The 27,276-nt window shown below is 35.2% G+C and overlaps 1 pseudogene; it reads right to left on the reverse strand.

Annotated features, from left to right (window-relative positions):
• Nucleotides 1-1,629: 1,629 nt before the first annotated feature.
• On the reverse strand, nt 1,630-27,116 carry LOC137742847 ((-)-germacrene D synthase-like; annotated as a pseudogene).
• Nucleotides 27,117-27,276: the final 160 nt, after the last annotated feature.

Raw genomic sequence — 27,276 nt, forward strand, 5'->3', positions numbered from 1 at the left:
TCAAGAAAAGCTTCTGTAAGAACATTAGTAATCCCAGAGGTCGGATCAATCACAAATTTAGGAGGACATATAGCAGTTCCATCAAAATGACCAAAGAACTTATAACCTTTCAACACCGACTTAAACTGAAAAACCCATTTTGAGAAATTTTTATCAATTAACTTGATCGTCAACATTCCAAGCAAACCCTCAATTTTAACTCCAGAAGATGCCATAATGATTACCAATCAGGAAAACAAAATACCAATTCAACAATTATCAACGAAATTGCCTACTAAACAACAATTCTTGCAAGAAAATTACCCAGATGGCTTCGTGCCTGCTACAAAATCTTGAATTGGCTTCATGCCCAGTTCACAATCCAGAAAATTACCCAGATGGCTTCGTGCCTGCTACAAAATCTTGAAATGGCTTCGTGCCTCAACTGATGTCATAAACCACAAACACAGAATCAAAGCTCCATGAACAAAACTCCAGAAATGCACATAACACCAAGAACCACCAAGAACCGATCAAACTTTCAGAAAAACCGCCCCAAGAAACTACGAACCACAGGAGGAACGAAGGCTCTGGATACCATATTAACTAGAAAACAGAATTTGACATTGATCAAGATCTTTAGAGAATGAAAGAGAGTCGAAGAATCAAAGAAAAGCTCAGAACTCAGAAGAGGAAAAGACTTCACTATTCTTGTATTGTTAAAAATCATTACTGCGTTATTACAAGAGAACCAAATATAAAGGAATATCACTATTCTCTTAATGACTAAGCTACCCCTCAACATATCTCACTAAATCTCATCCATTTAACCAAATCTTACAACTATATCCAACTGTCAGAACCAATTCCAACTGATTTGCTGACATGGCAACTATATGTAATATTGCCATGTGGCCATACTCATCATGCGCTTTTATGCTCAGATCTTAATGCAAAACTTCCTCCTTTCCCACCTGAGGAGGCTGGTGGGAAAGAAATCACGTTTAATTTATTTTCAGGATACATTAAAGATCACATAATGTAATGTTGCCAGTCCTCACTTTGAATATTTCTTTTTTGCTTGCTGCTGTTGTGTTGTATGCAACTTTATATAATCAGTTTTAGAAGTTTTTTTTTTTTTTTTTTTTTGTTGAAGAGTTTGAGAAGATATATTTGAATGAATGATGATTTGGTGTTCAAAGAATTTAGTATTTGGAACCATAAATTGGCAAGAACCGAATCGGAACCGATGTAGACCGAACCGTAAGGTTCTAGTAATAAATTTAAGCAAAACCGCACCAAACCGAACCGTTGATATTTTCCGGTTCTGGTTCCGATTTAAGGATGGAACCGCACCGTGCCCACCCCTAAATGCACTACTTCAAATCACTCTAGAAGAAAAACTCAGACTATTAAACATCTTCCCTTTTTATAGATAGTATATGTAGAGAACAAACTGACAATCCAAATCATTTTATTCAAGCATTTATACACACACACACACAGATATATATATATATATATATATATATATATATATATAGAATTTCAACAAGAAGAAACACTGTCTTTCGAAACTAACTTCAGAGGACTTGTTGCTCCTTGTTTCACTACAGGGCCTTCGGAGACCATATTTTTTAGTAGGCTTAATTATATGGGCACGGGATCGATAAACAAAGAAACAATGGAATCCTTAAGCACTAGTTCGGCATGAGTAAAGCCATCTTCATACTTGTATATAACTTCATTTGTACGTGCAAGATTGAGAATTCGCAACAGAAGGGGCCTAGGAATGGTGGGAATCAGCCATTCTTCGTTTGTGTCCTTCCATGCATCATTCACTTGTTTGGTGAATTCGATTGTTGTTTCTTCTTCTGTGGCACCTGTTCCGTCATGTAGCATTCCACAGCCGATGCAATATGTCCTCTCTTTTGCTCAAACTACATATACATACATGCATGCATGAATTTTAAGGTTAAAAGAGCTTTTGAACTGTTAGATCTTGATTTGTGTGTCTGTGCGTGTGTTTTTTATATCAAGGATCTAAAGTTTAAAACTTAAATTCCCCAGAGTATCCAATGCTCCGGATGCTATAGAAAATCCCATGTGATTGTTTGTCTAAGTACAAAATATTGTTTTACGAAAAGAAAAAAGAAAAAGTTGAGAATAAAAATATTTTAGTCTACGAGTGATGTTATTCGTACTATATTTACTGATGAACATCTCAATTAAAGATGGATATCACATACATGGGTGAGTCGCTTCTCTATTATTGAGTAATGTATTCAGTAAATATTCTACAAATATCTAGCATTACTCTTAAGTATATTACTCATATATTACTAGTATATATACCTTTATAGATATTAGTATAGGTACGAACCTTGTGGGATTTCATGTCATCCATGAGTCTGCCAAGTAGTAATAAAGCGTGAAAACTCTTAGAGTCATTGAAAATCCAGTCCAAGGAGTCTTTTGTCACAAAATCTGCCATTCCAACAAATGACACGACTGATAGCAGAAAGTAGGACGTGGTAAGTGCTACTGACATATATTCATCCATTTTTGGTGTGTAATTTTGGTGCAACCATTTGGCTTCCTCGAAGTAAGCTCGAACTAGAACTTCCATCCGTGAAATCAACACGCAGTCTCTAGTTAATTACTTTCCATAGGTAATCTGATGATAATACAATTACAACATTATTTTTCATGATCATTTAAATTTGTTAATAAACAAGATTAATTTAAGGGTGTAGTGGTATTCATATAATTAACTTATTATGTGGTTTAAGCTCAAATCTCACACCCCTAACTCTATATCATGATTTTTGGTACTTTTCATGGTAGTGGTGCAAGTGTGACACTAAAAATCAATGAAGTGTGGTGAGTCATTGAGATTTCCAAAAGCAATATGAGATTTGAACATAAAAAGTAAAAAAACCACAATAGACCTTTTGAGCAATTATTATAAGGCACTAAAACGTGGTATCATGATAATACTTTGATATGTTCTTACTACTATATCATATACGCATAAATTCACTTTTAACCCCTTATTTTAACATTGATATAATATGAAGTGAATGTGCTCAGTTGAAAATATTAAAAAGTCTTAATGCTTCTCTCGCATGATGAATGCCATATAACTTCCCCTCTTTTGTAAGCTTTTCTTCGATTTCAACGTATTCATCCAACATAGCTTGATAACAGACCTTCAAATACTTTGGCAGTTGGTTCATGACTGAGATATCCCATTTGCAGGTGATTAAAAAAAATTAGTAAGACCTTCTTGAGTGATGATTATATATTTAATCAGTGGTTAACTAAACTTGTAGTATAAGGTATGAAATTAAAGGGATAATTGACTGTATTAATATATAATCTATGAACCTTTCAACAACTTTAGTAAACAGCTCTAGTTCTGCATATGTTCCATACGCATCATATATAAATGTCATCAACAGCGGCATTCATAGCAATAGCTTTGCATAATATTCTCCTAGCAAAGTAATGCTCGGGCTCGAAGAAGACTCCCAATGCCCAAAAGTAGCATTCAACCACTCTATCTCTTATAAAAGGTAGTTTGTTTACAAAGTCCAAATCCTTCCACCACCTGCCAATTAATACAATTAGTCAATCCAATTACTATTTATTGTAACTTTTGAGTATGCACATGCATAAAGAGTGATGTTATACTTAGACACATGAACACACTTACTAATATATGTAGCCATAGAGAATAATAGGGCATAGTTCGATTAGTGTCAACAAATGTATATAGTTTTATGTGTCTAAATAACATTATTCACACATATTTACATTCACTATTGTAAGAACTGACATGTCACTACAAGAAAACAGCCACAAAACAAAGTGTGATTTTTGTACTTTGTAATTTCACTTAATTCTTTCTAATGTAAGAACTGACGCGATCAGAGTTAACCTTGTAAGAACTGACGCGATCAGAGTTAACCTTGTCAGAGTTAACCTTGTAATTTCACTTAATTCTTTCTAATGGACTTGCTGCAACAGATTGAAGTCCAACTTTGCAAAAGTTAGGAGAGTTTGATTTACTGAATGACCACGTTCTTCATAAATAGACAAGTAACTCCTTGCTTCTAGCCTAGGGAAGCCCTTCCAGAATGGTTGATACAAGGCATGAGTTACTTGTTTCGAAAGTAACGGGCTTAAACGGTGCGCTTCAATCGATGATTCAAGATGAGTGGTGGTGAAAGTCAGTGCTTCATCTAGCAAATCCTCTCCGTGAACTCTAACATGTGTGGTTTCGAACAAGGTTAATAGCCCTACTGCATCAGTTGCAAGTGATTCCTTGAATTTTCCATCGACTTCCTTGAACTTATCGAACATGTCTGCTAGCTCCACCAAATACACTTGTTAACGTAAACAAAATTAGGGAAAATCCAAAGTTATAAACATTATTAATTAACAAACCATGACCTCAGAGAGAAAACTGACCACATGAAACCTTAAAACCTTGTTGTCTAAGCAACAGAAAACGGAGAGCGGTGGTGTAAAGGTCACCATCATTTTCTCGGCCATCACCTGTAAGAGTAAACTAGACTTAAAAGATTAATACACTAGCCAAGAACACAAGGATTAATCAACTAAATCACAATCCTTAAATTATGTATGTAATATAAGTGTAAGAACTGCAGCAATTATAAAAATACATACCTGCAGACATGTTCATGGATGAAGAAACCATAAAAACCTGCACACAACCTTCTCCTCTCTGCAAAACTCAATGCTCTCCAAGTTATAGGTAATTGGAACAATAAGAGCATGCTTTGTGAGAGCAGGGGCTTGTGGCTTTATACTACAAGACCTGGATTGCCCTATAACAATCATACAAGGAATATAAGACTGCATTCCTTATACAAGTTTGAGTTCTGTTCTTAAGCTTATCAACACAGAGTTTCAATCCAAACCAAAGTCGAATTAACTCTCATAAACATATTAAGACTTATTTATAGCAATCTGAGACAAGGATTATTACCAGACCGTATGAATCACACTCATACTCTAATATTCTCTCACTTGAGCATGATTCACAACAGTAAATAATCATCTCAAATTCAATATAAAGGTGATCACACAAGCCTTAACACATATGTCTCCAATATTAAAATGATACTACTCACACATATCAGACAATGAATTCATAATCTCCTCTGCAATACAATGTACAGATTCATCTTATAAATCACAAAGTCCAATTCATGGTTGCAGTAACATTTCACAGCTCACGAGCAAACCAAAAGTTTACTCCCACTCATAAAGCCCTAAATATTATAATTAACCAACAGCTTTATCAAAATTCGAAAATATTGACTCAAGAGCCTTTATTGAATTATCAAACTGTTTTCATTGAACAACTGATCACAGATTTATCCGGAAGTGTTGAACTATATGAAAACATCAACTAACTAGATAACATATACAAAAGCTAGCTACAAAGCATAAAGCTAACTATAAAGCATGAAGTTCTAAACTAGAAAACTTAGCTTCTAGAAAACCTTGTGCAGCATACTTCCACTTGTAAAGCACTCAACAACAGGCTTCCATAAGCTCTTGATAACAGATATAATTACTCCCACTTATCAAGAGCATCCACCATTCCCATTTGAGCAATATGAGCTTTGAAAACTCCATTTGGCAACGCTTTGGTTAAAGGATCAGCAATCATGAAATCAGCGGCCAAATGTTCCACAATGATGGCACCTTCTTTCACTTTTTCCCTCACCTTAAGAGCAACCATACAAGCTCTATAAGTGATCACCAAATCTTTTGGATGACAAAAACTTAACCTCACATACAACTTAGCAATGCATTTTATAGTATTAAACTTAAGAATCTTTTCTGTTACATCGCAGAATTAACTCAAAAGTCACAACATACTTAATTTGCACTTTGTAACTAAGTGAACCAATGTAGCAAAACCAAACCAATTTGCTCCCACTTAACGAGGCCATACTTAACACAACCAAGTTAAGTACAAGTTAATAGCAACTATATTAACGAAAAATCATTCCAATACAATGAATGACTAATCAGAATCTATATGGAAACCAAATTCGTTTCCTTTTGAATGCTAACATAATAGGATCCTTCTCATTACTTAAACAAATTAAGTAACAGAAATAATTCAACCAATTGCTTCAATAAAACCATAAACTGGTTTTTAAGCATCAATATGAATTATAATGGCCGGCCTAAATACTTTTAGCCTTATGCTTACATTCGAACATATGATTCTCCCACTTAAGTATAAGCAGAATGTAATGCACAACAAATAAAGAAACCGGAGATATGAACCAATCGGGAACCGATTGGTTCCCAATTCCTCACCAATTGCATAATCTTAGTTTAGTCATATACACCTAAACCATTATGCAAATAGTCTATGTATCAAAAGATAGTCACAATCCATTTGGAAAAAAATTATCTCACATAAACCCAAAATCACCAGTTTCAACAACGATCGAAATTAGAATAGCAAGCACAATATTTTTGCATTCAATTTGATCCTAACTAGTTCAATATCCATTCAGCAAGATCAACCAAATCTTGATAATGTCCGGATATATGTCACAACAATATGTCTTGATTAAAACGAGATAATCAAGACCACTATTTCTTCTGATTAAAACGAGATAATCAAGACCATTATTTCTTCTAGAGAACACAAAGTTCATCTTCCTCCCTATTTGTGATTTCAACCAAAATATAATAGCGGAAGCATGCATCATGAAATCACAAATATACATATACAATAAGCATGCATTTTAAACTCCATGATTTTCATAATACAATAAGCATAGGCTTTCTTATGAATTCATAAATTAAATCAATATGCATTCAGAAATGTCAATTTGTGTTGTACAAAAATATAGACAACAGCTCACAGAAGCTAATTTGTTTATCATCTCTATATAATGGATGATACAAGCTAATTCTCAAAAATTTATAGCTTGACCTATATAATCATACAAGTAAATTTTTAAGGCTAAGATCAATATATATCGCCACAAAATCTAATTTGGGTCAACTAATGAAAATAAGATCATTACATAAATAAAACCCAAATTACACCACTGTATATAGATCCGTCATATATGCACAATAACAATTCTACCCAAAACATATTTCACATATATATGTTCATTCATCTGTTCATATATTTTCTTGTATGCATGCATCAATACGCAAAGAAACTTATGCAAGTTCTATTTGATATAGATAAAACCGCATGCCCATAATTACAACATCTATGCACGAATGCTATCTCCATATGCATATAGATTTCATTCATATATGCTATTATATATAAATCACAAAGCAATTGGCATCCATTTTATATATGCATTTGTATTTGTTTCTATATAATACATGCCGACTTGCATATGATATGCAGTCAAATCCATTCCAACCCAAACTTGATATAAATCAAACCAATTGAAAATCAGGAATTGACAATACGATGTGCAAGTGCTGCTCCCCGCAATTAAATACATCGTGATTCCCGACATCTCACGTAAATCACAAGTTGGCATCTATAGGGATTTCGAGTATAATCATGACTTCACAATATATATATATATATATATATATAAAAACAAGCATACTTGAAATAGCAAAAGCCTTAATTCATTATGCTCCAACTCATCGCACTATAATCATGCATGTAGGAAAACAATTAATCATGCATGAAATAGTGAACTGAGTTACTCGAATGCATCACTGGACCCATATCGTCAACCCGACTGAGATTCCTCGACTCATTGCAGATTTTCGAAGTAAATCGCCATTGTTACAAATGCGCCGAACCAAAATCATCGCCAAAGTTATCGGCCAGAATCCCGTCGGCACCAATTCTCAGAAAAAGACAATTCTCATTCAGATTTCAATAAGACAAGAGAAAACAATAGAACAAGGAATGAGTCAACATCAATATGAAGAATCATAAGGATAACACGATCTTTATTCAATGGTTTTTAACAACATAATTAGTTGATCAGAATACATCTTTATTCATATAAAGGATTAAGAAACCACAATTACCTCAATCTGCAGACATCATAATAAAAACAGCGGAAGCAATAATTCTCAAAATTAGAACTATGATGTTTAAGATAAATGTGTTTTGCTAAATGACTTTATTGATCTCCAGAAAAGCAAGCAAGAATAAGTTCACCCTTTCCCAGATTGAAGAACACGAGTTTCTCCCCTTTTGGATCAATAATGGTCAAAGAAAATTAAAGTAGAATAAATCCCTAGTTTTCCCTTTCATGTTGCCAGGGTCAGAAATAAAAAAACGAAAGGGTATTCATAAAACGACGTTGTATTATCATTGTTCTATAAAACCAATAAACACGCTTGTTCTTTAACTTAATTCGCAATTAGTTTTGCAGATTGAAGGACCAGTGATTGAATTTAATTGAAAAATCCATTTGGCTCTGATACCACATGTAAGAGTAAACTAGACTTAAATATTAATACACTAGCCAAGAACACAAAGATTAATCAACTAAATCACAATCCTTAAATTATGTATGTAATATAAGTGTAAGAACTGCAGCAATTATACCAATACATACCTGCAGACATGTGCATGGATGAAGAAACCATGAAAACCTGCACACAACCTTCCTCTCTGCAAAACTCAATGCTCTCCAAGTTATAGGTAATTGGAATAATAAGAGCGTGCTTTGTGAGAACAAGGGCTTATGGCTTTATACTACAAGACCTGAATTGCCCTATAACAATCCTACAAGGAATATTAGACTGCGTTCCTTATACAAGTATGAGTTCTATTCTTAAGCTTATCAACACAGAGTTTCAATCCAAACTAAAGTTGAATTAACTCTCATATTAAGACTTCTTTATAGCAATCTGAGACAAAGATTATTACCAAACCGTATGAATCACACTCATACTCTAATATAACATCACCTTCATAATAGCTCTTGTGAATTTGCAGCAAAACTTCCTCAATCTCATTTTCGAAATGGCGGGAGACACCTAATTGCTGAACGTTGTTGATTAAGTTCAATTTTTCGGAAGGCGTTGATCGAGCCATTACCATCCTCTTCACTTTCTCTTTCAGATTCTTTTCATGGTTGTGAGTTCTACATAATTTGATTGTTTTGGTTCTTATTTTTTCTAAAAATAGTTTTACTCTAACTTGCTATACCTTCTGTGGTGTATCTACAGGATGGATCATGGAAGACACATGCTTTTAACTTTTCATCATTTCGGTGTTTGAGATGCAGAAGATTGATTAGACATATAAATTTTGTTTAGACTACCATTTGTATCTAATAGGCATAAACTTCTTCATGATACTTGTACCATTTCTATATAATCAATGAAGTATGAATCATTCTAATATTAATTTTTTTATTGATAGTTTTTTTTTTTTTTTCTTCTAGGGTGGTGGGGGAAAATAAAAACAATCGTAAACATATTTGACCCTAAAAAACTTTTTTAATTAATATAATTCCCAAAATGCAATAATAATAAATATAAATGCATTAAATATATAATAAAGTAGGGGCCTTAATAATCACCCCTAATACTTCAAACATTCGTACCTAATATTGTTTGCACATCAGATTGGTCTACGTGGCAACAAAACTATTAGGGGCGGAAATAAGTGCTTATTTGCCCCTATTTATTAATAGAAACGCTCTTTTTAGGTGCAATTTCAATATCCGTCACTCCTAACTATTAGGTGCGGAAATCCTCAACTTTTACCCCTACTTTTAATTAATAGGTGCAAATGTATTGGCATCTACTTGTTCATAGTTTTGTACAAGTTCGATTGGGAACTCGCTAATGGTGCAAGAAGAGAAGATTTAGACATGATTGAATGCACTGGTGCAGTCGTACATATAAAATAGCCTCTTAAAGCTGTTGCTATTCCATATCCTTATTGATGCATATATGAGCCTGTAACTTTGGATTTCTCCCTTTCTGTTAGTTAAAACATGAATACCCATCCCAAGAAATGTAGTAAAATAAGAAGCTAGTCCTTTGAAATTGTTTCCAAGCCAGTGCCTGCTTCAATAAAGTAATTTGGATTGTATGCATTCCATTCGTACTGTCAACAAATGAACAAAATAAAGTAGTTTGGATTTTATGTATTACGATAGGGCTGCAAATGCCGCCAGGCTGCCCATGCTTCTCATTCCTCGCGTAGCGTCTTTGCTTGATTGCCCGTGATTTCTTTTAATTTGTCACTTTGTTATAAAATCTAAACACATGGTTGTAGAGTACGAACGTCCAGCAACAAAACTCCTTTGATGTCGTATAATTTGATTGAAAATTATTGTGTGCCAAATTAGCTTATCAAATCTAGAGATTTGATTTTTCTCTGCAATAAGAGGGTTAATGGAAATGTTACTAACGATGACTGAAACCCTATTCTATTCAACCAAGAGTGCCCTTGGCATCCGGTCATTTTCTCAATGCAATGGGATATTCTGCTCATCAAATGCGCTAGAAGAAAAACTCAGACTATTAAACATCTTCCCTTTTTATAGATAGTATATGTAGAGAACAAACTGACAACCCAAATCACTTTATTCAAGCATTTATATACATATACAGACACACACACACACACACACACACACACACACACACACACACACACACACACACACACACACACATATATATATATATATATATATATATATAATTTCAACAAGAAGAAACACCGTCTTTCGAAACTAACTTCAGAGGACTTGCTGGTCCTTGTTTCACTACAGGGCCTTCAGAGACGACATTATTTATCGGCTTATAGCAAAGACCATAATTTTTAGTAGGCTTAATTATATGGGCACGGGATCGACAAACAAGGTTTAGGATGATCCATGCTATAGTTGAAAGAGATAGCATCTCAATGCGTGTTATATCGGCTCCACAAAACACAGCTGAAAAGTTTTTTAATGAAAAACTAGCTTCAAACGTTTTACTGAATTAAAATCTCTCTATCTCTCTCTCTCTCCCCCCCCCCCTTTCTCCCACCCTGTGTGATCCATGTTATAGTTTATAGGGACAGCATCTCAAAGCGTGTTACATTTGCTCCACAAAACATAGCTAAATACATTTTTAATGAAAAACTAGCTTCAAACATGTTACAGAATTAAAATTTCTATGTCCCTTTCCCATTCTCTTTGTGTGATCCATGCTATAGTTGAAAGAGACAGCATCTCAATGCGTGTTACATCTACTCCACCAAAACATAGCTGAAAAGGTTTTTAATGAAAATCTAACTTCAAACGTTTTATTGAATTAATCTCTATATCTCTCTAACTCTCCCCTCTCCCTCCCTGTGTGATCCATGCTATACTGGAAAAGACAACATCTCAATGCATGTTACATTTGCTCCACAAAACATAGCTAAAATTGTTTTTAATGAAAAACTAGCTTCAAAAGTGCTACTAAATTAACATCTATATATATATATATATATATATATATATATATATATCTCCCTCTCTCTCTATGTGATCTATGCTATAGTTGAAAGGGACAGCATTTCAACGCATGTTACATGTGCTCTACAAAACATTGCTGAAAACGTTTTTAATGAAAACTAGCTTCAAATGTTTTACTAAATTAAAATCCCTATATCAATTTAAAACTAATAGTAACAGATAAAGTATCGATCATAAGTCTTTATGATGACACGTACAAAGTATATATGAATTTTATATCATAGAAAGAAGGGGAATGCATGGGACTGGTGTGGCTGGGGCAGCACGGGTGTCAAAGTGGGGTCGGCAGGATCAGGTGTGGCAGGGCGCAAAGGCACAACAGATGAACGCATGGCCTGGGGCTGGGATAAGATGTCGGCACGCTCACAAGCTGACAGTGGGGCTGCAGGAGACTGGTGCGGCGAGCCTAGACGAAACAGAGGGAAGCAAGGGGAAGGTCTGTGGTAGGCTAGGTTGACGATGGTGATACCGTGTAGAAATATGACTCTTTGTATTAGTACATGATAAATATTAAAATATGTATAAGACTATAACAATTTCTATTTAGGTATGATGTATACACTAATCATAATAAAACATTGTCATAAAAACATTGTCATAATACATGCGAGAATCACGTAGATGCATTTGGGTTAATTAACTCTAACCTAACAAAAGTAGGACAAGTTGGAGAGTATAGTATAACTTTATATGAAAAAGATGCACACAGATTTTTTGGCAACAGTCCTCATTTTAAAATTTTGTACTCTACCAACTCTCAAAAAATAAGCAGGGTCATTCCTAAGAGCATCTAATGGGAATCTCTATTTATGGACTTCTACCACCATTTTTAAGGACTCATTTAGGGATTTTAAGGAAATATTTCTGTCTCTAAAAGAATATTGCCTCCAATAGAAGAGTTCTTATAGTAGAATCCCTAAATTTGAGGTTTTTACAATTTTAAGTAATTATTTGATTAGGTGAAATTTTTTTGTTTGTGTTAACTTCTTTTGAATTAATTTCCTATAACATTGTCGTAAAAAAATTGTGAATATTTAGACAAAAAAAAAATTCAAATTTGATATCAATTTTTTTCTTGAAAAAAAAAAAAAAAAAAAAAAAAACATAACTAGAATGACTACATTGTTGAACATCATGGCTCCATTATTGGGCTCCATGATTGGATTATGAGTCAGGACTAAAAAGGCATCACTTAAAAAACAAAAACCCACCCATCTTTCTTTGAAGGTTTTTTAGCCAAAATGGTTTATGAGATTTGCATAATACATCATTTTGGTCCCTGAAATTGCCCACCCCCCCTCAAAAAATACTTACTTCTTCCTAACCGCTCTCTTTTCCCTCCCATATTTTCTGGTTCCGGTCCCCTCTCCTCAGTTTCATGGTTTATTTCTCTTCCTTGTTAACATTCTTAATTTCTAGTTTTCTTGAGCTTTTCTCATATCTAGGCTTTTATGCCCTTTTCTTCCTTCGTAGCTTATCTCTGTCATCAGTCTTCCACCACCGACCTTTGCTACTCGACCTATTGCGTGTCTCTCAACGGCGGCGCACTTTGGTGTCGTGTGGTTGTCAAACTAGAAACTTTCCGTTCATCCAACTTGTTCGTGGGTTCTTCCTCTTAGTGGCGGTGGTGGATCTGCGATGGTGGTGTGGCTGCTATGCTGGAGGCAACATTCTTCTAGAACTACGGTTTTTGTTTGTTGTGGACTTGCTATGGTTGGGCATCTATGATGTATTTCCTTTTGAACTATGCTTGTATTTGGACTACCTTTGGGCTTTCTATTTCATGTAATAGTTTTTTAATTAAGAAAGTTTCTAGTTTGACCAAAAAAGAAAATAGGAAAAGGCCATTCAGCTGGGACCCACGCCTATAGCTGGGTCAGCAGTTGTCTAGCGAGTCTAGCAACAATCGCGAGTGTTAGGCAAGTAGCCTTTTAGTAGCATTCAAGGTGATGGGCCACGTTTTTTACTCATTGATGTCCTTAGATATGAGTACATACACTACGTATCCAGTAAGTCCCTATACTTTAGGGATGCACTTTACGATCCATTGGAGATTCATTTTGTCCCTATATTTTTTTATACCCATTTTAAACGTTGGTTAGGGACTTCACTGAAGATGTTCTGACCAACGGTGAAAAGATCAACTGCATGTGCCCCGTATCAAAGAGGGCCCCCAATTTTTTTTTTATTAGTACACATATACACAAAAAAATAAAAAACGTGAATATTAAATATTAGGTTATGCAAAAGTAAGTTTTTAAATCTCAATATTTTTTTTAAAGACTCAACTGTAAAGGCCCAAAAGAACAATAAATTGATAGAATAATTAAAAAACAAGAAGACTTTGGATGTGGTCTTTAGCCACTAATGTTCTTGACTAAAACCTTATGTCATCTCTCATCAGTCCACCACCTTTCTTGTGCCTTGAGCTTGACTGATTTGTTCAGTCTCTTAATAATTAGCATGCATATGCATTAGAAGAACATCTAAACTTATTTAGGATAAACATCGATCACAAGCAGGGAAAAAAAATATTATGTGTTATCAAGTGTTTCAAGCCTATTTTGTGTTGTAACGAGTTTTAACTTACTTACATGGCATTATGTGATAAATTTAAAAGACATTCACATATGTAGTTGGTACTTCCCTCCTTAAATATTATCTTCATATTCAATATAAAATTAAATAAATGAAACTAACAAAATAGTTGAAAATATGTATAAATGAATAGTTCAAAATACGATACTAAATTTTAGGTATTTTGCTCCTACCATTGGTTTAATAGACAGTTCAACGTGAATATATTACTTGGTACTTAAACTGTCAGTTTGTTCTATACATTTGGATGTATAGACGATCTCTGAATTGAATAATTTTTTGTAAGAATGATCTTTAAATTAAGAAATTGAATGTTTCCAATAATTGAATTCATACGATGAATATTCGCAACAGGTGAAATATGTCATTCTTCAATGATAGTAGGCATGTATTTATCCAAATTTACCATATGAGAGTATGTAGTTGGAAGATCAATTGTGCAAGAATGCACTGCACTGAAGTATTGACGCCCCACATTACTCACCCACCAACCTAAACTCTTCTGCCCTAATTAATTACAAACAGGGAGATAAACATCCCACTCCAAAACACAAAGGGGAGCGACCTCAGGTCCGTTTCTACAAACCTATCGGATCGAATGCTCGAAATCAGTAAAACCTACAAACTTCTCTTCTCTAACATTATATAAGAACACTACCACCCTCCTAATTCTAACCATCCAATCCTTTGAAGCTTTCCATCTTCCCACACCATTTCTCATCACCCTCCATTACTTCTCATTGTGTTCTTGTACTGCTTCTACGCGTTTTCCTTTTAGATAACAATATATTATTCTTCTCTCACCATCCCATCATTGCAGCCCATCTCCCGTTCCTCATCATCACACCATTACTTCTCTCCATCTTCGCTATGATGACGACCTACACTGACTCATCAGAAGACGAAAACGGGAACGCAACGACCTGCACTGGTTCATCAGAAGACGAAAACGGGAATGCAATGGCTTCCCTCGCACAATATGGGGCTAGATTCCCCGTAGGATTTAAGGATTTAAGCTTGACTTAAATTATTTTGGACCCACCAAACTGTCGTATTTCGAACTTTTGTTTTTTTGTTTTTGACTTATAATTTAACGGTTATGATCTGTAAGAACTGAGAAAAATGCAGAAGAAATAGAAATGCATAAGAAGTTTAGAGAGAGAGAGATCGAAAGCTTTGTGAACTGATCTTTCTTGACTACCAAGTAGCTGTTTTTTACAAGGGGCTTATATACTAAGCCATTACAAAGCTTGCTAGTTAAGCTAACCCAATGTGTAACCTTCTTACTTCAACAAACTACAATTCTAACAACCTACAATCCTAACAACCTTTATACAACAACCCTCCTTATCCATTGATATGTGGCACAATCTTAACCATTGTTTCCTCTTGACTTAGATCACTAGCTTTGATATTTTTACATCCCCCTCAAGCTCATGCTTCATGAAACTGAGCATGAGATTGCTCCAATGTTGATGAAACAAAGATGATGACAACCCTTTAGTTAAAATGTATGCAAACTGTTCAGTAGAAGACACATGTTGGACACCAAGGTCACCACTTGTTACTCTTTCTAGGACAAAATGGTAATCAATTTCAATATGTTTTGCCTTAGAATGAAAATTTGGATTTGTGGATAGTGCTATAGCTGAGATGTTATCACAATAAAACATTGGAGACATGAGAAGAATATGATGTACATCACTGAAAAGCTATCTTATCTAGGCAAGTTCAGCTAATGTGATTGCCAATGCCCGATATATTCAGTTTCAGTGGATAAGCGTGACATTGTATGTTGTTTCTTTGAAGCCCAAGATATGGGATTGGAACCTATAAATACAACAAAACTAGAAGTAGATCGCCTGTCATCGAGATCACCTGCCCAATTAGCATCATTGTATGCCTGAAGATGAATTGGTCTTGGTTTAAAGTGTATTCCATAATCTAAGGTACCTTTGAGATACCTGATAATCCTTTTCACAGTGACAACATGGGATTCCATCGGGTTGTGCATGAATTGGCATGCTGGATTAACAGAAAACGTTATGTCAGGTCTTGTGAAAATAAGATATTGTCAGGCACCCACAATGCTTCTCTATTGTTCAGGGCTATGATAGGGTTTTCCATCATCTTGTGAAAGTAAGATATTGCCAGGCACCCACAATTTTCATAGGCATGCAATTTTCAAAGCGTACGTTTTGGATACAATTAATATCTCTATAAAAGGAGAGGCAACGTAGCCACTTGTTCAAAAATCAAAGAGATACCACTCTCCGAATTTCAAAAGCCAAATTTTCCTGAATAAAGTTTGTCAACATTTCTCAGACGCAATCTCAGCTTTCTAGATATCAAGGACAACTTTGTCAAAATGTCTCTGGCAAAGTTAAAACGCATAAAGTTCACTATTCCAACTACACCACTATTGCCGTCAAGCGTAGGTGACAAGGTCACAACCTCACCACTACCAGCTATCGGGAAATCCCTATATATATCGATCTTTGTCCTCTATGGCAATGCACACCTCCAAAACGCCTAACTATTCTTTCTTGCCGAGAATGCATCTTCAACCAAGCCTCACAAAATACTGAGTATTCCTCCTCTCAGAGAATACCTCTTCAACCAAGTCCCTCAAAAATGTCAAACTCATTTCCTCAGCAAGAAACCCATTTTGATCGAAAACGTTTACACCAGCATCAAAATCTTATATTTTTTTCCTTCAAGAGCAAAAGTATCCCATATCATTAGGGTCGAGAGCAAGAGTACCTCATATCATGCTTTTTCCCTCTCTTTTCCTTTGCCATTGCTCTTACCTACAAGATAAGGAGAAAAAGAGCAATCAATCAGAACCTAAAATCAAACTTCCAGTCAAGAACTGACTGCCTGGAACCTTTCCTTGATTGCTTACCTTGCATTGCTCTCGAGTAATGATCTTCAACTGTTGTTGGAGCCGGGTCTCAAGTCACCAATAATTGGTACACTGTTGGCTCTTTACATTGAAGTTGCCAAGCATGGATGAGTCACCAAGTAGTGATGGACCATCTAAGGGCAAAGGTTATGCACCACTTATACTGTGCAAGAGATTGAAGCAGAAAAATTAATGATGAACCCATAAAGTCTAAAGGGAGAAAATTGGTGGCTAACTGAATGAATGGAAGACCAAAGTTCAATGATGGGAATCCTACTCACAACCCTAACAAACACTACCAGTTTATATACTTCACATAATGCACAAAAAGGTAATGAAAATTACTAATTGATTACAAGTTACAAAAATGCCGCACCGATTGAAGTCTTAGTCAGACTATCTATAAACTTGACACTACTGAACTGTTGCATACCTGAAGCATGATAGTCGCTGCATGAATTCAAGTTCTAAAAGGATAATCCATGAACACGGTAATTTTAATATATCTTATGCATGGAGCATGATCGATGTGTAGGTTCCAATGATCCAACTCCCCATAAGTGGAGATTACAAATTCAAGTTCTATAACACTCTAGAGGAGGTTATGATCCAAATTCTCAAACAATTCATGTAATAAGCGATGACTATCCTAGAAGAGACAATGTAAAGCCCCTGAAGAGGCAAGGATATCCAAAGTAATGAAATGTTCATAAATCACGTGAGAATTATAGGATCACGAATTGATGATTACCAATGTCAATTTTGGTTTTACAGTAGCAACTAAATTCATCAATGAGCTGTGTTGATATTGAGACACGTTCTTTTATTCATCGACGAAAAAAAGGAAAAATTATTGGTAAAAATGGAGAGGAAATTTCATTACAGTTTAATAAGAACGTAGAAAAATAGACATATATATTGTACAAATAGCCAAAGAATATTGAACCTAGAAGGTTACATATGGGCATTTTTGATACAATGAAACACACTAGTATGATATGACACTAGGTTCATAGTCGAAACCTGAAATTGTAATACACTCCTTTAAACATGGTTTCTTATTGTGAAACCTATTCATTTTAATGGAGAATTATATATATGCCCGAAGCATATCTCCATAAGTAATTCCCTCAAGTATACATAGAAGCAAATTGCTTTGTATAAAATTCCAAAGGAGAATGTGTCATGAAGTGTAGAAAATCCCTGAAGGATTCAAATAGCTTGAAGTAAGCCCTAAAAGGGTCAAGCACAAATTATGTACTCAATGTCAATGGATGGTATAAATTACCTTAGTGAGTACTACCATTATAATATTACTGCAACATACTAATCTCTTATAAGAGCTGATGATATTAAATTGGGACTCGTGAAGAGTCTAGAAATATTATAAAGTGTTAAAAGGAATATTTTTCGAGCTGCAAATCAAACAATTTGCCAACACGATTCTTATCCACCAAAAGGGTTTTATGGTTAAAGAACCATGTGGATTAAAGGTCATGAGTTGAACACTCAACTGATTAATTGATATTTAGACACTAAGGAAGATCATTCATCCTCGTGTGAATTGATATTTGGTCCAGAAGTACCACATCTTAGTGAAGTATGTGCCTTATTGTATTTAGCCAACACATTGAATCAAATGAAACATTTCTTCTAAGGCACAATACCAACATATAGGTATTGGAATGAAATGAAGTTTATCTATTGATATCTCCGAGAAATTATAGACATGTGCTTGTTCTATTCGAATAAAGTCACTAATAACCATGGTCTTATTGGGCAAGCAAAATCAGAATACCTTTCTAGCATGCATACAAAATGCTCTTGGAAAGGATTTGTATTTACATATGGAAATATATTGATTATGCAATGATCGATGAAGCAAGGATCATTTGCTGCATCTTCATATTTCTCAGAAATACTTATCTCCATGAAGTTAGTCATGAATGTGTTTGGCTGATACTTGTTACCTATTAAAATTTGGAGCACATGTAATCCACATTCAAAAGCAAACACTTCAACTATCATGCATGATATCAGATTACATCAACTTAGTAATTAGTCAAATTGGAGAATTCGAAATCAGGGAGAGATACCCATCAGGCGGAGCATCCAAAACAGAACAAGGTTTTAACGAGGCAACCGAATTTAACATATAGTCATCCAAGGGGTAGTGTTGTAATGTAATAGGTGGATGGCCCACATGAATAGTTCTTTACTATTAATCTGAAGAAAAATTAGATGGATTACTATTTATGCAATATTCATTTGAAGAAATTTTGTAAAGTGAATAGTGTTGCTACATTATTCTGTCGGATGAAAACCTCTATAAAATGAGGCTCATTCGTTCATTGTAAACACACAATTCAACATCAAAGAGAAAGATACGAGAAGAGGAAATAAGAGAGATGCGGAATAAATTACCAGTGAGCTAGGCTAGAGAGAGAAGAGAAAATAGTGAGAATTATCTCTGTACTTCTATTATTTCACATAAAGAGAGAAAGTATTGTTACTGCACCCCAACGACGTAAGCACACTTGCCGAACCTCGTAAATATTATGTCTCATTTATTTTATATTCCACAACACACATATCACCGATTTTATAACAATCATCACATTCCTAGAATCTGTTGAAAAGAAGGGAAAAAAAAAAACATAAAGTCTCCCACCATCCTAATAATAAAATGCCGTCACCCGATAAAACTTTTCTACATTTAAAACAAAAAGTCTCCTATCATCCTAATAATAAAATGCCATCACCCCTAAAAAAACAAAAAACAAAAAAAAAGGTCTCCCATCATCCTAATAATCGGTGTAAAAGAAAGAAAAGATGAGCTCTGTTTTTTTTCCACGTTTAAAATTTTTCGAGCAAAGCCTAGCCGCTATCCCCTCTTCTTTAACACAGAAGCCGCCGCCCCCTCCCAAAACAAAATCCCTACATAACCGCTGACTCCTTCCTCTCTGGTTGGGGTCGGTACGCAAACTTGCTCTTTCTCCTTTTCCTTCTCCTATACAGCCTTCTACCCCTCCCTCAAATCATTTTTCAATAAAATTATCAGACAGACGAGCCAAATGCTCTCTTCCAACAACACCAATATTATCCCTAACTTGATAATTACCACCTACACATTCCGTTAGATGTGGAGTTTTATCACAAAATGTTTCAGTATTCATTGGAATGGAGTTGAGATATTTAAACTCTTCTTTTCACAGAGATATTGTCGATGTAGGATATTTCAACACACTTATCACATGGGACCAATTGGTGGGTCACACGTGGCAGATCCACACATTGAGAACCACGTGGAGCCAAGGGGACTCACCCTACACCTGGGGTCAAGGTACCCACCATCAACGCATGGGGCCAAGAGGACCCACTTATCACGTGGCAGTATGGTACGGGTCAGCTCCTTAGCTCTGATGGCATATTGAATTATTAAAGAGACGAACCAAATTCCCACCTCCAAAAACACTGATATTATCCCTAACTTGTTAACTATCACCTGCACAATCCATCAGGTGTGGGGTTTTATCGCAAAAGACCTCAGTATTAGTTGAAAAAGAGTTGGGATATTTAAACTCTTCTTTTCATTGAGATACGGTCAATGTGAGATATTTCAACACTTTCTTCCCTCATATCTGGTCCCCCTCTAACTTACTTCTTCACAAGCCCTCTCTCTTCCCTCCCATATTTTCTGGTCCTGGTCCCTCTCCTCAATTTTCATGGTTTATTCTCTTGCTTGTTTCTAGTAACGTTCTTAATTTCTAGTTTTCTTGAGCTTATATGCCCCTTTCTTCCTCCGTAGCTTATCCCCATTGTCAGTTTTCCACCGCCGACCTTTTCTACTTGGCACGTCACATGTCTCTCAACAGCGGCACACTTTGGTGTTGTGTGATTGTTAAAGTCCTTTTAGCACTAATTGGAACGATTATGGGAGTACCTTTTGCGCGAGTGGCTCGCTCACCCCCATTTTCCGTTCATCCAACTTGTTCGTGGGTTCTTCATCTTGGTGGTGGTGCGACTATTGTGGTGGAGGCAGCAATCTTCCATACCTAAGGTTTTTGTTGTTGTAGACTTGCTCTTTTGGGGCATCTATGATGTATTTCCTTTTGAACTATACTTGTATTTAGACTGCCTTTGGGCTTTCTATTTCATGTAATAGTTTTTTAATTAAGAAAGTTTCTAATTTAACCACACACACACACACACACAAAAACAAAAAAAAACAAAAAAAAAAAAAAAAGGAAAAGGCCATTATGCTAGGACCCAAGCCTACAGTTGTGTCAACAGCTGTTTGGCGAGTCTAGCAGCAATCACGCGTGTGAGGCAAGTAGCCATCTAGCAGCACAACAGCATTCAAGGTGGTGGGCCACATTTTTTTACTCATTGTTGTCCCTATAAATAAGTACATACACTATGTATCTAGTGTCCCTATACTTTAGGGACTCACTTTACGATCCATTGGAGATTCATTGTCCCTATATTTGTTGAGGGAATTGTTATTAGCACTCCAAAAATCTCATTTGGCACTCCAAACTTTCCATAATTAGAAAGAAAAATACAAGTGTGAGGAGTGTAAAATGAAATTTTTGAAGTGCTAATAACAATTCCCTTTGTTTATACCCATTTTATATGTTAGTTGTCCCTATTTAGGAACTCCAATGAAGATGCTCTGAGCAACAGTGAGAAGATCGACCACTTGAGCCCCGTATGAAAGAGAGCCCCCTTTTTTTTTTAATTAGTACACATATACAAAAATACTATAAAAACGTCAATATTTAATATTAGGTTATGCGAAAGTAAGTTTTTAAATCTCAATATTTTTTTTTAAGACCCAACTCTAGTATAGTGTAAAGGCCCAAACGAACAATATACTGATAGAATAATTAAAAAGCAAGGAGACTTTGGATGTGGTCTTTAGCCACTAATGTTCTTTTACTGAAACCTTATTAGTTTTTTGTTTTTATCGAAGTTCCTAACTTTTAATATTAATGTAATTAATGCATTTTCAAGCTGACGACCTTCGTCAAATCTAATCTCTATGATTATACAAAACCTTGAGTGATTCTTCAATCAACCCAACTATTTTTAGCACAAACCTTATTGTTCTTCAGCAGAAACCAATTCTCAGCTCTTTAGCTACAAACTCAAAGCCTTCCTTCGAAGCAAACGCTGATTATGACCCCTGAGATCTAAATTGTTATAGTTCTATCACCCCATGGTATGATTTGGTTGACGTGCAATTCCCTCTCAAAGGAGTAAGTTTTGTACTAAGTCCAGTCCGAAGACAGTGATCTCGGTCCTCTAGCATTATTTTTCCCTTCATGTCCTGAAGCTTGCTAAGGGCTTTTACTACTTTACATTTCCAATGTATTTCCATTTAAAAGTCATGTAATCCAGCCCATCAACCTAATTTTACTTTATGAACATTTGCTTGACTCCATCATAAAATGATTAGATGTGCACATATAAACCACATCACATTCCATCACTCAAGCAATGTGAAATTTGAAGTTCACGCAGGGTCATCACAGTTTAGCCGTCTGATTATGCACATCACATTTCAAACTAACAAATTATGTTCCTTTGCACATTTAGGATGATTATTCGGTAAAGATGTAAACATTTATGAATTTGGATGATTATTTGCATGGATGACACTTAAATAAACACGAAAGTACATACAATTTTTTATCATTGAATGCATAGTGGAGTAGCCATACAGGGATGTCAATATTTTTCTTACAATATGGACATCTTATTGTAGAAATATTGTATATGGGTGCATATACATATGAGGCTTTCTATGTTGCGTTTCACTACAGTTTTTAACTGCAGATATGTCATTGTATGCAGTCGATATTATGCAAACTATTGTCGTTAATGTATACGATATAGTTATCGATATAGAAAATTTTATATAAACTCAAAAACAATGCCATGTCTTAGGAAAAACTCTAAATGTTAAAACTTTTTAATTTTTTAAAGGGTAATGTTAGGTAGACAAAATTTGCAAACTAAATAATATGTCATCAATATCAAACAAGCATGTTAGTTAATACTTAAGTAATAATCCAATCATCAACTTTTATGTCATTTAATTTATAAAATTTGATTTACAAATTTAGTCTCCTTAGCATTACTTTTTTTCAAATTAGTGGTGATGAGTCAGATGATATTTCGGAAGAGCTGTTATTCCCACCCCAATGTCTTATCTTCCCACCCACCTTTTAATGACTTTTTTAATTACAAATTTGTCTATTTGTAAAATGACTAATAAGGACCTTAGTTACCCTCTTTTGCATTATTTTTTTTTATAAAAAATAAAAAATAAAAAATAAAAGTTTGAGTTTGATAACTCTTTAGACTATTTGTCTTCCTTAAACCCTAACTCATCTTTCCCATCTCTCATCCTTCTCATCTCTCTTCATTCATAGAAAGCAAAAAGAATGAACTTAGAAGATGACGTTTTTATGGAAAAAGCAGAGGATTATGTTTCCATCAAAGAGGTAAAAGAATAATTTTTTGTGTGCAATTTGTTAGGATTTAAACATTTGCCTTTCTGGGTTTTTATTTTACATGCAATTGATGAAAGTTTTAATTCTCGGAGAAATACAAATGTATTAGGTCTTGTAACTATCACTTTTGTGTCTCATGTTACACAGCCCGATTTCAGAAATCGAATGGAATGGCTTTTATTTTTGGGTTTACTTGGACAATAAAGAAGTGCTCGAATGTTGGGTCTAAGACGAGATTATTTGTATGCGTATGCAGTGTCTTTAAAGCCTGAACTGTTATTCATAAATTGATGCAAAGGTATGCCCTTTTTGATGAAATCTCAGGTGGGAGAATGGGAGAGCTACTTTTACAATAGGATTTTACCTACTTTTAAAATAGTTCAATGCCCTGGAGACTGGAAGTTGTTCAAGTTCAGTGGTATTTCCTGATGACGGTAACCTGTTGACAGGGTAAAATTCTGATTAACGTTTATGTCCATCCGATCAGACAATTCAACAGCACGGCAACTCGAACTTGAATCATTCATCGAATTGATTCCTATTTGAATGTGTTGTATCTACGATTTCATATTACGTTGCCGTACAATTTGGCAATAATGGATTGTGTATCGTGATCAATCGAACTAGAAACATGAAGCACAGTGTTGTAATTAACTTGACTAAACTCAGTTCGATAAAACAACGAAAACGTGAATAAATTAGAAAAATAAAACAACATGACTTGAGATATGGTGAAAGTGGAGCATAGATAGTTAAGTTGAAAAAAAAGAAAAAAAAAATTATATATATAAAGGGTTATTTTAGGAATAATAGTGGGTGGGGAAATAACATTTTAATTTTTTTAACTTTTTATAGTGGGTGTAAATATAACGTGGGTGGGGAAATAAGACAACGGGGTGGGTTTAGCAGCTCTCTATTTCGGTTGCAATTTTCTATTTCTTTGTACCTATTTTACCCTTCTAGCGTAGGCGATTCATTAATCAAGGCAAGTAATGTTAATTGTTTTATTAACGTTTTGAATTGCAATTTTTGGGTTTTCAATCAATTATGGTGTGCCAAACATGTATATTTAGTATTACTTAACCCTAAAATTCCAATAAATCAATCCATCCTCAAAAAACAAGAAAAAAAAATTCCACATGCAGATGGCTGCTGATTGCTCTAGTGGTTATGGTTTTCTCTTCAATCCCCAGATTCAAACCCTCTCCCCTCTCCCTCAATATAGATTAGTAGAGAATGTCGCTTACAATACAAACAATATTTCACTTATAATACATAGTCTAAGAGTAATGTTATTATTACCATTAAATATACCATGATTTCATACCACCTTATGTGGCAATTGACATCCCTAGAGTGGACGATGTCTGAGCTTCTTAGGCATCCTAGAATCCTGAAAAAATTGCAGAGCGAGGTAAGAGAACAGACATTTTAACTGAGGATGATTTGGTTGGAATGCACCACTTGAAGGCAGCGATCAAGGAGAGTCTCCGTTTACATCCTCCAGCTCCATTACTGCTATTGCCAAGGACGTCCTCTGAAAATGTGAAAATAAACGGTTACGACATTAAAGGCAACACACAAGTTCTGGTGAATGCATGGCAAACCGGAGGAGTACAGGCCAGAAAGGTTCTTGGATAGTACTACAGATTATAAAGAGAACGACTTCCAATTCATTCCGTTCGGCGCTGGAAGACGAGGCTGCCCAGGGATTCGGTTTGCCATGGCTATTAACGAGATTGCTTTAGCAAATTTAGTGCACAAGTTCGACTAGGGACAGCTGCCTGATAGTACAAGAAGGGAGAACTTAGACATGACTGAAAACATTGGTGCAGCCCTACGTAGAAAGTATCGTCTTAAAGTTGTGGCTATTCCATATTCTTGCTGAAGTGTGTCACCGTGTGTATCACGTTATAAAACTGTTTCAAGGACAGTGTGGTCCTATAATGGCCTTCAAATAGTTGCCCAAAAATAGAAAAGTACCTGCCGTCCAAACCATATTTCGATTAAGTAATTTGAATCTACCATCGATTAAGTTCTTCTGACTATGTGTACTTCTTTTTCTTAAATCAATAAAATGTCTATTCCCAATCGGGTCATGATAAATAATTCCTTGTGAGATGCAAAATAATGGATTATATAGTATTTTAGAGGATGATCAAGTGTCTGGTTGGTCACGTTTTACAAATCGATTTTTCATTTTAGACATACAAAAACGAGTGTAAAAGTATGTTTGGTATACTATTTTAAAATAATATGTTAGAAAACAAAAAATACCACAACATGCAATATTTAACTTACGTTGTAAGACAAAGTTGGTGTTTTAAGAAGAAATAAAAAAAAATTATGTACGATGTTGATGCACAAAATCGGATTGACTTTGGAACAATGTAAAATGTCTAGGTGTGATCTTTACAAGGTTGTTTCGATCACCAAATGTAGGTAATATGTAAAGAGATACAGATAGGGAAGCAAACACTAGATATATGTAGTTGACTCTAAGTTAGGCTATGTCCACAAGAGTCAAGGAGTTCTCATTAATAATGTAGAGTTTACATGATACAAAGGTTTATGCATAATCATTATTAGTGAGTTTTAATAATGAATTAAGTAGAATAATGACATTAGTGTTTGAAATTAATGATATGTGTGCAGTGAAATAAAATAAATAAGACACAATATTTATGTGATTCGGCAATGCCTACGTCCTTGGGGCAGCGGTAGTACTTTCTTTTATTATCTAAAATAATAAGAGTACAAAATAACTATCACTATTTTCTCTTTTTTTTCTCTAACCTGGCTCACTGGTATTTTCTTATGCATCTCTCTTCTTTATTTCCTTTCTTTCTTTCCTCTTTTCTTTCTTTTCCTCCGTATGTTTCTCACCTCTCTTTTTTCCTTTATTCTTCAATCAGGCAAAATGTCTGATAAACTTGCCAAACCTACCAAGCCACTCTCTTTGACAATGTTGTAAAGGTGTGAGTCATCCATTCAAACCAAATAATAGATGGGAGCAAGTGGGCATCCATAATTACAACAATTAGGGATTAGTTGTAGGAGAATAGTCTTCTTTTAGAGTTGAGGATAGTCTCATGCTTTCGTCCACGTTCAATGTGAGACTTTAGGAACTTTAATTTGATGTTAAAATGTGTCACGTTGTGATTGGCTTCTTGGTTAGCGAGAAACTCTTGAGCATCGTTAGGGGTGCCTCCACACTAATCCTTTAGTGAATTCCTAAAGGTATGAAATTGACTGGTGTTCAGTAGTTTTGAAATTAATGAAGTATGGTACAAACATACAACACCACCACCTTATAATGATCATCACAACCGACACCTCAACCACCATTGCGATTACCACCACAATCACATCATCACTCCCCTCGGACCATTTACACCTCCATCTCTGCCACACCACCATCTATAGCACCATCAATTCCACTACCTCCCAACCACCCTCACCACCACCACACATCCCACCATCGATATAGTTGCCTTCGCCGCCACTGCCTGCTATCATCACCACCTTTGCCATCATGACTCCCACAACCATTGCTCCCTCCTCCCAACTATTGTCACCGCCCATACTAGCACTACCACCTCCATTATCAAGCCCTGTTAATTTAGTCAAATAATCTCGGGATCATTTTAACGAGATAATCATCTTGCAAATCATGGCCCCTCATAGGCCATGATCATCGAGGATATATACTAAGAGTCCCCTGACTAAAGGCTCTTAATGTCGC

The sequence above is a fragment of the Pyrus communis genome, chromosome 11 (genome assembly GCF_041283825.1).
Source record: "Pyrus communis isolate YQ-2024b chromosome 11, ASM4128382v1, whole genome shotgun sequence".
NCBI lineage: Eukaryota > Viridiplantae > Streptophyta > Magnoliopsida > Rosales > Rosaceae > Pyrus > Pyrus communis.